General features: G+C 42.5%; 1 pseudogene; it reads right to left on the bottom strand.

Moving 5' to 3' along the window:
• Positions 1–11,354, bottom strand: part of LOC148043872 (uncharacterized) — an 802,025-nt pseudogene extending 790,671 nt beyond the window's left edge.
• Positions 11,355–14,343: the final 2,989 nt, after the last annotated feature.

Raw genomic sequence — 14,343 nt, 5'->3', positions numbered from 1 at the left:
AGCCTAAATGTCAACTTAAGACTCAGCATGATTTTAACTTGTAATCAGCAATATTGACCCAATATGTTAGCAATACTTTAGCAATTTTCCTGTCAGCTTCATGAGTAACCAAGATTCACTTCTCTATTATATTTTGGGATGTATGAGAATCATGTATTTGTAACTTTCCCGAAATATTTGTAACTTTCCCAGAATATCTTTTACTGACCTAAGCAAAAGTTTATGACCTTAAAAATGTATACGCCTTGTGTGACGTCTCCTGATTTGTAATGATCAATTAAAAAGTATAAAATCTCTGCCAAGGGATACCTCAGACAGTTCAGTTTGATGGCAATCAGACTGGGCTCTTGAACGCGTTCAAAATAAAACCTGTCTTCTCTTAGAATCTCATGGTGTTGGCTTCTATTTCTGATGTAAGTAAAGGGCAGACCTTGAATTTGTTGCTACATTTCTGGCGAGAAATGTGGTCTCATCACAGCAGGAGGAAAGGACATCAAATATGGCCCCCAAATTTTGCGTTAATTGGACAGTGTGTGGGCCCCTAAACAAGTTGCCATTATGCATGTACGGGGTCATCAAAAAGGGATTTCAACAGCTGAGAGAGGGAACCACAAAGCTGATCAGGTGGCCAGAGCAGCAGCTTTGGATCCACCTTCTCTACAGGCCACCTGCCTCACTCTGTGGACCCCAGCCCAAGAAGATAAACCCCCATCATATAGCCACTCAGAAGTCCAGCAAGCTGAAGCAATAGGGGCAGAACTACTGAATGGGTGGTGGGTTCTGCCGGACAAAAGGGTGTTTGTACCTCAACAGTTGGCATGGGAGGCTGTCTCTTCCCTGCATAGGCATTTACATTTAGGAAAAACAGCTTTGGGAAAAGCTTTGGCAAGGGAGGTCTATATCAACAACTTGTCTAGTTTGGCAGCTGCCTTTTGCTCTCGATGTCAGATCTGTGCTGCAAACAACCCACGTCAGGGCCCAGGTCTTCCCCCTGGACACCAACCTAGGGGGGCTTATCCTTTTGATTCTTTGATGATTGATTTTACAGACATGCCAAAAGTGGGATCATACACTGCTATGTTAGTTGTTGTTTGCACATACACTGGGTGGCCTGAATGTGTTCCTACTAGAACAAAAAAAGCTTATGAGGTAACCCGAACACTGTTAAATTTAATCATTCCATGATATGGGTATTTCCTCAGATAATGGGCCTGAATTCATCCACGCAGCCACTCAGAAAATTGCTCAGGTGTTGGGAATTACCTGGAAGTTACACTGTTCTTACCACGCCCCATCGGCAGGTAAGGTTGAAAGGGTTAACCGGACCATAAAGGATAAATTGGCCAAAATTTGTCAGGAGACCCATCTCAAGTGGCCAGATGCCCTCAGCATGGCGTTGCTGGCAGTAAGGTGCGCTCCCACCAAGGAGCTGGGTATCTCACCATTTGAGTTGATGTATGGGAGGGTTCCTAATTTGCTTAGCCCACAGGTGTTGCCCACTCCTCAGGTTGCAGACACAGTGAAAATCAAATAGTTGCAAGCCCTGAATACTATTGTCCATCAATTGCAGAAATATGTTTTGTCTTGTCGTCCTCATGTAATTGTAACTCCAGTGCACAATTTCTGCCCAGGACAGGAGGTCTGAGTGAAGGACTGGAAAAAGGTGCCTTTGGGACCCAAATGGTGTGGACTGTATACTGTTGTTATTTGTTCTCCCCTTGCTGTTAAGGTAGCTGAAATTAAGCCTTGGATCCATTGGACTCACCTAAAATTGGCTGCAAAAACGTGTGGGACTGCCGCCAGAGACCCTGTCAAGCCTCTACACCTTGCCAACGGAAGGAAGCACTGGAAGGACGCCACCTTGTCTGCTTATACACCGGGGGCTATCGCTTTACGACCAGGTTGTGAAGACCCAACGCCCTCTGCAGGTGTCGCTCCAGGTGCCGCCGACACCCATCGCACAGGCAACGCATCGTGTCTCCCGTGGAAGCTCCGCCCCTGCCCGACGCCGAGGACCAACCATGGAACCCAACCAACACCTGCGTCAAACTGCATGCATTAGGAATGGCCTTATCCCAGCTATTCTGATCGTGATTTTTCTCTTATCCATTTCTATTATCCTTAAATTTTTCTATTTCTATGCAACAATCATGGACAGGACCGCCCCAGTGCTGGTGTGGGAGGTTCCCCCTGGTTATGATGACCCCTTCCCCTCTCCATCCTTCCTATAGGGGGGAATGAGAACAATGGGGGTACCTCGCAGCCACCAGATGTGGGGAATGGGAATAAGGGTACCCCGCAACCACCAGACGTAAGGGCTCTCACCTCTACAAATGACTCCCCTCAACAGGTAACTTCTGAGCCAATGCTAGAAGATGCCAGGGATCAGAAGGGGTGGTGTGTTATCTTCCTGCAACACCAGGGCTGGATGAGTGTGGCCCATGCCTTACCAAGGCTAAGGTAGGGTCTCGTACAATTGTTACAATGATCTATCACACTCAGGCCCCAGTGGATTGCACACCTCAGAAAAGAACGTGTGTATCCAATGGTACCATGTATAACTATTGCATTCAGAAAAACCAGCTTGTTTGTTATCAACCAACCACTCCAGTTCGTATCAAAGTCACTGTATGGGCCGGCCTGGCCCTACTTGACAATCCCAAAGAATCTCAGCTTTACCACCTCACCACAGTCACTGCTTTGAAACAGGGTCAGAAGCCCATCACCGTAACATTTGGTGTATGTGCTGCCATGGATAGGGTGGCTTACAGGGGCTGTGGAAGACAAACAGGGATGGAGACAAACTTATTATCACAATCATAAGTATCTCTGTCCCCGATCCCATGCCTACTGCCTAGGGTGCCAGAATCCCAGTCGGGATCTGTAGTCTCCTTGTGCAGATCAAATGGACAAAAGGAATCCATGCAGAGGGTGGGATTGTGTCTGTCAACATACTGGAGGAGGGTATCCAACCTCTCCCCATCTGGGATGACCATATATTTCCAATTTTCGCAGCCTCCCAAATTCAAACTCAGTAGCTTTTGAAGTGTCCCGCAATCACCCAGCAGAAGAAAGCTATGGGATAGGCATTGATGGAGATGGGTCTGACCCACTGGCGTACATTACAATAAGGGTGGAAACTTTAAAGGAAGGGGAGGTGAAGTCATTAGGATGGTCTGTATATGATAACCTCCGAAAGTTAGAAGAACCCCTTCCACTTAACCCTAAGGCTGTGAATTTGTTTGTAGAAATGGCTGAGGAAGTAGCAAAAGCTCTAACTGTTAAAAATTGCTTTGTTTGTGGAGGAACAAACATGGGGGGGAAATGGCCATGGGAAGCACTAGAGGCAGACCCAGAGGTGTATAACAACATGACCCTCGAGGGCAACCTCACCCAACGGACACAGCATACAGGTATTGTATGGACCCTCACTACAAATTTGGTAGGCCGAAACTGCTTCTCTCATAATGGATCATATCCTGTGGGCCACCTAATTTGTTTGGGGGAATGGGATGACACTTATTCCAAGTACTTGAGAGACCGCCTGCTGCCAATTACCTCCAATAGACCGATCAGATCCCACAGATTAGGCCTCCTCCGAATTCCATCCGCCGGCCAATGCTGACTGGTGACTACCCGGAGGAGAGCCTTCTCTGTGGCTGCTCCGACCCTCTGGAATGAGCTCCCCGTGGAGATTCGAACCCTCACCACCCTCCAGGCCTTCCGCAAAGCCCTTAAAACCTGGCTGTTCTGACAGGCCTGGGGCTAAAGAGTTTTTTTGCCCCCCTTCTCGAATGGTATGGTTGTTGTGTGTTTTTTAAATTTTGTATTGTTATGTCTCATCTTTTTTATTCCCCTGTCTGTACCCCCTTCCCTGATTGAATTGTGAGCCACCCTGAGTCCCCTTCGGGGAAAAGGGCGGCATATAAATGTAATAAATCAATCAAATCAATCAATCAATCAAGTGGTCATCACCATCCAATCTCTCTCAACCCCCCAAATTTGATCTCACACTCCTACAATACCTGAAAGAGCCACAGTCTCCATCTGGCACATGGGAAGCCCCTGAGAATATGTATTGGATTTGTGGCACACTAGCCTATGAAATTCTTCCTGCAGACTGGGCGGGCTCCTGTGTTCTTGGATGGATAAAACCTTCCTTCTTTTTATTGCCCATCCAATCACGACAGGTGCTAGGAGTCCCAGTGTATGACTCAGTGGGCCCCATCCATCAGAAGAGGGAGGTGGACACAGCCTTCTCTAACTTTCCTTGTAAGGAACTGACTGAATATGAGAAATCAGACACATGGAGCTCAGAGAGAATTGTATGTATCTATGGGAGGGCTACTTGGGCTGAGGATGGGTCATGGGTTACCGCACCCCAATTTACATGATCAACAGAATCATGCGATTGCAGGCAGTGTTGGACCTGGCTGGGGAGAGGATTGATAAATCCTTGAATATTCTCTCCACCGCCACAGACAAACTTCGTACTGCAGTGTACCAGAATCGATTGGCTCTTGATTACCTCCTCGCAAGAGAAGGAGGGGTCTGTGGGAAGTTCAACTTGTCTAATTGTTGCCTTCAGATTGATGAGACTGGAAATGTTATTAAGCAGCTCACTATGGAAATGAGACAACTCACTCATTTCCCAGGGCAGGAATGGAAGGGATTGGATCTCACCTCATCTTTTAGCTCTTGGTTCCCAAAATTGCCTGGATTGCAGGCCATCATTGCTTTCATTGGCCTGATTGCAGCAGGATGTGTGATCATCCCCTGCATCATGCCACTCTTTGTCCGTGCTATCACCAACTCTTTATCCCTCTTGGTAGAGAAACGGGCCACTGCCAAGGTCTTGACTCTTATGGGACACACAGGGGAAGAGAGTGAATATGTTGGGCTCATGGTCAATAGGGAGCCTGATGTTTATGAAACTACACAGTAATCTTAGGATTGGGTGAAGTTTCAATAGGGGGGAATGATGTTTTATAAAATATCTTTAACTGGCATCTCAGTGTTTCCGTGTGCTGAGGTTAAGCACGTGGCAAAATAAAATGAAACAACAAAGATGAGTCACCTTTTTTAAGAAGTTTAGAATGAATGAGTGCAACTGTAGTAATTCTATATTAGTAGAGAGATGTGGGAAAGCTTTAGCTAAGTTTAACAATGAAAAAAGGAATTTGATTTTAAAATTAGAAAAGCATCTTTAATGGAAATAAAGATGAAGGCAAGAGTCATATGGCTTTAGGCTGAGTAGAAATTTAATAACATGATTAAAACATCATAACAGAGGTTCAGGTAAAAAGCATACTCTATATACAAAAATACATACAGGTTCAGATGAACTCAGAGTTTATTAGCCCTCAGAATCATAGAAGTGATTAAATTAAAAATAAAGCTTCCTTTCAAAAATCTGAAATCTACTTTTATAGAAGGAGAAGAATGTATAATAGACATTAACAGCTTGTTAAAAATAAAGAAGCATTAAAAAACATTTAATGACTTTATGGTTAAAAAAACATTTTTTACATGCTAGTTTGAGGGCCGTAGTAGGTAAGATGTTCTTGAGTGCTTATGAAGGGGCTTAAATAATTGATCCTATATATGGATCAAAATAATCAGTCTGGCTCTTCCTTATTTTTGCCAGAAACATTTGTAGCAGTCATTCTTACTTTCTGCTAGCTTATGTCCTTTAACTAGAGATACAAAAACTACACATGACATCTTATTAATAAGTATTATTGCCCAGCTAAAAATAATTTCTGGATATCCCCTGCTTCATGATAGCTGGAGACTGTCTTTTGGAAGACATCCCAAGATGTTTTGGCCTTGGGAGCTTTGAAAGAAAGATTTAACTCAATTGAGCTTCAACATTATCACCAATTGAAACAAGGGTCTGCTTCAAAGGAACAAACTATGCGATCACAAAACTTCCAAATCACTTTGGAAAATAGTGTTTTTTCTCTGCTCTGATTGGGAATCCTGCCAATCAATATACAGCATTGCAAGCTGAATTCCGTATATAAGGAAGTTGAAGGTGATAGGTGATGTGCTGTACTTCCATACATGGGCACGAGTAGCAGACCATAATGAGATTCATTATTTGTCACCTATTATTTTTTCTGCTTTTCAGGATTCTTTGGGACAGGAATCATTTGTTCAGGTTTCAACGTCTTTAATACAGCCTGGCACAAATTTTAACTTTCTGAGACACTTATAGGATGTTACATTTCTATTCTAACCCTATTAACAAACTGCCGATTCATCTCAGCTCCATGTATTCTAAATATAGGCCCAAAGTTAAAAGGCAAAAACTTATTTTGCATGCAATTTCTGAAAGTTTCTATTTTTAGACTTGAATAGGACACTTCCTGCACTGATTCAGACAACTTTCTATGGATTCTTTACTAGACAACTTGAAGAATATTGTGTGATCCTTTCCCCATCATTGCTCTCTATGCCCTAAAATTGGGAAGATATCTCAAAGATCTATTATGGCAAGATTGAAAGTAAACTTGGTTAAAATTCTCTAAAGGTTTCTCATTGCCTGCTATTTTCATCTCCTTCCATCCCAAAAAGAAAGTAACTGTAGACATTTCCTGATTATAATCTAGAGATTCATCTTGAATTGAATCTTGAGTCTTCAGATGCCTTAAATTGGATGAGGCTCTTGCTAAACCTTTTATCAAGAATTCAGATTGAATCATAGCCTCTTCAAATCCTGAATCTTCAAATCAAACCAGGGCTAATTTACATGTGCCTGAAAATAATGTGTAGCTCCATGTTCAAGAGTGTGAGGCACTTAAAAAGAGATGCCACTTTTTTTTTTGTTAACAAAACTTTTATTCAATAATTATTTCATTGGTCTGATCACCTGGGAAATAGTTTGCAAAGAGCAAAACATCTTCTGCAACATCAGTGGTGTGCTTAATTTCATCATCTCAGTATTGTCCTGAGATTCCCCCGTTACCACTAAGCAACAACATAAGGAGATTTACCAGCTCAGCTTAATTTCTTTTCTCCATCTTTGTATTCTCAAGTAGCTTCTTTTGTAAATTGGGTTATGCATGAGACCGTTTCCAATTGCTCATTCGGAGATGTTCATTTAGAAGAGCCTGGCTGCCCGGCTAAGGTGGCTTCCTGCCAATCTCTGCAGCTCCAATAGACAAGGTGAGCTGACTTCTGACTGCCTCAGCTAGTGGTATTTGTACTTCAGTGCATAACGTTGTGGCTATTGAAGGAAGCTTTAAGCCATTAAGAATCCAAACTTTAAATCTTATTTCAAACCATTTTCCTAGGCAACAATGTGTGTCCAATCTCTCTCTTTTCTTAATTGTACAGCATGTCCTTGGAACTGGTGACATCACTGCTGATGTGAAGAAAAATAATTGCAGAGTCCTGAAAAGTAAATTAAGATCGTTAAGTAAGAAAGGAAAACCAGGGCTTCTATGTTAACTTTTTCTTAAATACGGCCTATTCATCTCTTACCACCATCTCATCTGCATTTTCTTCCTTTTTACTTTTTCTCAGCCTGTGTTCCAGGTGCCAAACCAAACAAAATAAAGATACACTGAATTCACAAAAAAGGAAAAAAAATATTTTGAAAGAAAATTCAAACTAAAAACAATAAAGGAAGAAAAGCAGAGGACTGAGAGGGGGGGAATGAAATGTGAATTTGCTGATTAGGATATTTAATATCCAATAGATTAGCTTGTAAAACAAGTTAGAATAAAATAGATAAATAGGGGTTGACTAATTTCACAGATACACATACAAATACAGACATAATATTGGACTGGAATGTGATAGAGTGAAACAATGATGGATTAGCAATTATTTTAATATTTGAATGTCTTGTTTATTGTATTTGCCAACTATGTTTTTATATAACCATTGTCTCCTAAATTTGTTAAACAAATAGAAGCTGATTAACTTCACAGATACACATACAAATGCAGGCATCCTAGTGGATTAGAATGTGATAAAGAGTAAAACAATGACGGCTTAGCAATTATTTTAATATTGGAATGTCAGGTTTCTGGAAATTTGAAAAAAACCTTTCAGTGCTTCAGCAACATAATCAAAAGCAAAATACATTCAATTTAGATCCAAAGGTGTCTGAAAAATAACACTAGCAAACTGGACTAATAACATCACCTCAGTTCAAAAAGATAGATCAGCATAATATGTCAGATGAAATGAAATCAATTTGACTAACCTCAATGACTTAGCAGCTAGTTGAAATTCTCAGCAGTGTTTGATGGCAGTCATGTGTACAATGTCCAAACAGTATGTTACTCAACTATTTCTGCATCAGAGAGGCTGTAACTGCAGAAAGGGCCTATACATTATTGCAAGCAATTCATGTTTTGAAAACTAGGTTAAATTCAGCAACTGCAAACCTTATTCTACCCGCTCCAACGGAAGCTGAACATCATTTCTGAAGGCAAGATGAACTACCAAGTGGCATTATTCCCATCTTATTCAAATTGAGTTTCAAAGTATTGACTCTGATCCAGATCATGTGGTGAGCAGGTAAAGGAATAAGCAGAAATGGGAAATTCTGACACAGTCAGAAAAACAGAGGAGTCACAGCAGAGCAATTAAGTGGCTGCTTTTAGCAACAGCATGCCAACACCAGCAGCAAGCCATAAAGTCAACATGACAGGTCAGGGACTTCCTTCTTTCCCGTGGTCATATCATGATTTATTCTAGATCAATAGGCCATATAACCAGAAGATGACGTTTGCATCATAAGCTAAGATAAATTGGACCAAACTTTCTTTCAGGTAATATTAAGACAAGAAAAGCATTGTTCATGTTAAACATGCTCTTTGTATTGTAAAGATTGATAAATTAAAATCAATAACATTATTTTTTAAAAATACCAAACCTATCTTTCATAATAATAACAACAACAACAACAACAACAACAACAACAATAGCAAATGTCGCCTCTGTAATGAGAAAGATGAGACAGTCGACCACTTGATCAGTGGGTGCAGCAAAATTTCACAAACTGACTACCTACAACACCATGACCACGTTGCTAAGACCATTCACTGGAAATTGTGCCAAAAGTTTGGATTTGAGTATAGCAAAAACCACTGGGACCATCAGGTTGAGAAGGTTTTAGAGAATGAGAAAGTCAAGATCTTGTGAGATTTCGGACTGTGTTTGTCAGTGATTGGATTTCTATTTCTGACTTTCCATAGAGTTTCAAATCATCCATATATAATAAATGAGAATTTTTTTCAGCTTCTTTGGCTGTTTGGTAGCCTAATTTCATTTTTTTAAATATTAGTGATAGTGGGATCATCACGATGATGTAGAAAAGAGATGAAAGTGAATCACCCTGGAAAATTCCTCGCTTGATATTAATCATTCCGTAGTTCTCATTCCCTACTGCCAATTCAGTTCTCCATTGTTTCATCACCTTTTCTGTAAAGGATGTAATACTTTTGCTAATGCCAGTTGTTTCTAAGCATTTTATGATCCAACTATGTGGCAATGAGTCAAATGCCTTTTTGTAATCAATCCAGACCATATTCAAGTTCGTTTTTCTGTTCTTACAATTTTCTAATATCATTTTATCAATTAGGAGCTGATCTTTTGTGCCCCTGCCCCTTATAATGAAATTAGGCTACCAAACAGCCAAAGAAGCTGAAAAAAAATCTCATTTATTATATATGGATGATTTGAAACTCTATGGAAAGTCAGAAATAGAAATCCAATCACTGACAAACACAGTCCGAGTATTCAGCACCGATATTTCAATGCAGTTTGGCATGGAAAAATGCACCACTGTATCCATAAAAAGGGGCAAATGCGGCTTTTACACGCTTCTGATGGGCCGCTCATGCTTGTAGCCGAATGAGAAGAAAGGACACCAGACAAATCCTTCTTGTGATAAGCTCTGGCCCCGAGCAATGCCCGGGAGGCTTTTTTATTAGTCCCAAACAAAGGAAAGGTGTATACAAAATTACATCAACAGGCACATGACTAAATACTCCAATGATAAATATGCAGCGTGGCAAAAAGCTTCGTCTCTGGGCAAAAGAGGGGGTGAGTGAAGAGGGGGGCTGCTTCTTCCCTGGGCAGGAGAAGTGAGATAAGGAATAGGGAGGGGGGAATGGAGGAAAGTGAGCAGCTCGCATTCCTGCCTTTGAAATGCTAACTGCTAGATAGATGCTGGTACAGAAAGGCACACTAATTAATAGGAAGACTTACATATTGCTAACAAGAATGTTTTTGTTAGCATCCATCTCTGGGCCTGTGTTTTCCAGACAGCCTTAGCCGTCCTATACACAGAAGTGGCAATGGATCTCAACATCTCCTCATTTTTGTTTTAAAATGAGAAGGAGGAAAGCAAACATATCAAAATGCAGATTCTTCATCATCACTGGTTATAGCAAACACTTTTACTAACAAATTGTTGTCCAACTCATGGTCGTTCTCAGCGTCCAGAAGGGACTTAGTTTCGTGGATAAGCACGTTCTTCCTAGCTGAGGAAAAAAGGCCTTTGAATAGCTGAAAGAGGGAGGGTAGGCATTGAATGCAGCAGCAAAGTGACACAAGCACTACTATAATAATACAATAGAGGAAAAAATGCTTCTTAACCAGGAGCCATCCGGTAGCCAGGACCACAGACCATCCCACCAGGCTGGCAGGACGTCTTCTCGAATCTGGGAAGCCAACTCCTTTAAGGAACTGATCTGATGCTTAACCAATTGAGAGGTGTCTGACAGGTTAAAACAACACATGTTTTTGACAGATTCACAGCCTAGATGATGTACCAGTAACAGAAAATCAATGGCAGCACGGTTGTCTAAGACAGCATGTCTAATCTCTGCCTGTTCCATATTCAAGGCAGCTATGGCTGCAGATGTGATGTTTATAGTTTTTGCAAGGGAACAGGCAATGCGATGGGCTGTCCTGTGGTTATGCATTGCTAATGCCGGAACACCAACTATAGAGGTAGCAAGGGAAAGATATTCAGCCTCGTTAAAAAGATTAATTGAGCTGTCACATGTTTCATCAAGGACTACTGACCTCTGTGGTCGTGGAGTGAGGTCCTGTTTGGTTGGTAGAACCGCAGTAAGACGACTCAGACAGCAACGTGTATCTGATAGATTAGCAGGTATATAATTAAAAGTTTTTTGACCACATGTGAAAAACCAACCAGCAGGGAGCAGAACGTGAGCCCAGTTGTAGGAAATGTTCTCGTAGGTGGAACAGTTGGCAGGAAAGATTCCCGTGGGCATACAGGATTGTGTGAGAGAAGCAGTACAATTTTGAATGCGTGCACATGTAACGTTGGGTCCACTAGCTACAAAGGGTGTGGTGAGAGACATGGCATCAGCTGGGAGCCGTCTTGTGAAAGGGCCCCACACCATAGAGTCACCGTAATTAACTTCCTTTCTTTTTTTAAACATTGCTAGCTGGGTGTCTTTTAAAATAACAGAAAGAGGTGTGCAAACTGGTATTAAACAATTCCCTAATAACATGTTCAGGTCCACAGCTTCGCTTAGGCAAAAATTGGATACGTTTGCCTGTTCTGCCAAACGCATCCACAGGTTGTATGTCATTCGAGTGTGCAGACCGTGAGAAGCAGCTGACCTTTTCACCCTGTGTGTGAGAGATCTAGTAGGCACATGTAATGGTTCCTGTAACTTGTAAGAGGCACGATGGGAAATTTCACAGCGTATTAAAAATGCAAGCAATACTAAAACTATGCCACACAGTGAAAAAATAACATAATAATATGAGAAAGTTCTAAAACTAAAAGGTTTCATACTCTCCTGCCACCGTGACAGGGGATAACCTGGAGGTCTTCTTCGAAATAAGGGACATCCTTCTGGTGGCGAATACGGTGGAGGGTGTCCTTCCCCGTTTTCCTGGTCGGGGCAGGAAACAGCCTCTGTGTTCTCATATGGTGGAGGGTGTCCTGGCCTGTTTTCCAGGTCAGGCCAGGAGGCAACCTCCACAAGCTGTACCTCATTTGGGGACTGACGGACGATCGCCATCCCTGGAAGTGTGTGGTGGTGATTTAGGAAGAAAAGGTCTTACGTGTCTTCCTGGCACCCAGAGCACCTTGTCTTTTAGCTGGATGGCAGCGTAGCCCCGTCCCCAAGTGATCAGGTCAGCAGGTCCTCGCCACGTCAGGTCAGGCAGGCAGCGATAGTAGACAGGTGGACGGGGGGTGTCTGCAGTAGGTGGAGCTGCAAAATGACGAGTCGCTGCTGAGGATGGTGGGCTGCCGGTAAGATTTAAAAAATTCAGGGTATAAAGGCAGAGGTTAAGTGTGTCTTGCACTGCTGGGAGGCCAGGGGGCATTTTTCCCCTATTGCCAATATATCTGTCCAGGGCATGTTTTAATGTCTGGTTGGCGCGCTCAGCCAACGCCTGACCCTGGCTGTTATAAGGAATGCCAAATTTATGTACAATGCCCCATTGGTTACAAAAGGCAGCGAAGGCTGCACTTGTGTAAGCAGGGCCATTGTCTGTTTTTAATTCTTTTGGGCGTCCCAGCGATGCAAAGGTCCGAATACAATGATTAATAACATGTTTGGTGGCTTCGCCCCTTTGGGGGGATGCCATAATGTAGCCTGAATACGTGTCAATGGAAACATGTAAATATTTCCAAGGGGCAAATGAAAAATATTGGGTAATATCCATTTGCCAGATTTGGCAACACTCTGTCCCCCTGGGGTTTACCCCCATAGGGAGAGAGTTTGCATGCTGGCTACAAGAAGGGCACTGCTGAATAATAGCAGAAGCCTCATTTGCAGTAATGCCAAATTGTTTCATGAGCGCTTTCTTGTTCTGATGAAAGTAAGAATGACTCTCCCATGGCGTGGGAGCTGTCAAGGTTAAAAGAGAAGAAGAGTTGGCAGCAGCCGCTGCCGCAGTGTCGGCCACATCATTGCCTTCCTGGAGAGGCCCAGGGAAGGGCTGATGGCTTCGAATGTGGGAAACATGAAAAAAGTGGGTGCGGGCAGAAATTAACTTCTGCAAAGATAAAAAGAGCGAGAGTAATTGTGGTTCCAATGAGGGAGAAAGATAGGCCTCATAAATTGATTTCACAATCTGAGTTACATAGAGGCTATCCAAAATCAAGTTAAAGGGTGTATTTGGAAAAGTTGAAAAAGCCAAAATAGAGGCAGCAAGCTCCGCACGCTGAGCAGAAGTCTGCGGGGGAGTGATTTTTGTGCACCACTGACCATTCTCCTGCCAGGCACAAGCACCATAGGTTTTGCTTCCGTCAGCAAAAATAGTCATGGCCTGAGAGGGGGAGAGGGGAATATGGAGTGTGCCATTGCAGGGGAACAGTTTTCAAAAGAGCCAATCTAGGGTCGGGGGGAGCATGGCAAGAAATCTCACCTGGCCAGTCAGCGAGTGCAAATTGAAGGTTTTCCGAATTAACAAATAAGGTCTCCCAAGTTGATAAAGAACAAGGGACAAAAATCGTGGAAGGTTCAATTCCAGCCAACAATTTTGTTCTGACACGGGCTTTTGTAATTAGAGCTGCAAAAAGTGCAGGTTTCTGAGAAATTGTGGATTTTGGGGTGTGAGACAAATGTACCCATTCAATAATTAATAATTTTGAAGTTTTTTGTACCACGGCTCCTGTTGGGAGCCCAAGAGTGTTACATATAATGAAAGCTAAGGGAGTGTTATCCTGAAAACGATCCACCCAAATTTGTGAAAGGGCCTCATTTACCTCTTTTAAAACTTGCTGATGTGTTTCATCTAATTTAATAACATCTGCAGGGTTTTTGCCCATTGTTAATGCAGAAAACAACGGAGCCAATTGAGGGGTTGTGAGCCCCATATATGGGCGTGCCCAATTAATGGAGCCCAAATATTGCTGTAACTGTACTAATGTGGGAGTGTGTGGCAAGTCCAATTTTGGCATTGCAGGTGCAGCATGAGAGGCCAAAAGCTTATGACCCAGATACGAAAAAGGTTGTGCTGTTTGAACCTTTTCTGGAGCTATGTGCAGGCCATTTTTATGGAGAAGATTAGTCAAAAAAGGTAATGTTGCTAAAACCGTGCCTGGGGGCCCACATGCTGCTACCAAGATGTCATCCATATAGTGGTAAATTAAAAAGTGAGGATGTGCCGTCCGATACGGCTGCAAAGTTTTGTCTACAAAATATTGACACATGGTGGGGCTGTTGAGCATTCCCTGAGGCAGGACTGTCCATTGAAAGCGAGAAGCAGGTTTGGAGTTGTTAAATTCCGGGACAGTAAAAGCAAACAGTTTGCGATCTTTTTCATGGAGTGGTATAGAAAAAAAGGCATCTTTTAAATCAATAATCATGAGATCCCACCCTTGGG

The sequence above is a fragment of the Thamnophis sirtalis genome, unplaced genomic scaffold (assembly GCF_051295495.1).
Source record: "Thamnophis sirtalis isolate CommonGarterSnake01/CBP01778 unplaced genomic scaffold, rThaSir2_p1.2 scaffold_10, whole genome shotgun sequence".
NCBI lineage: Eukaryota > Metazoa > Chordata > Lepidosauria > Squamata > Natricidae > Thamnophis > Thamnophis sirtalis.
This window is presented reverse-complemented; position numbering and strand designations above follow the sequence as displayed.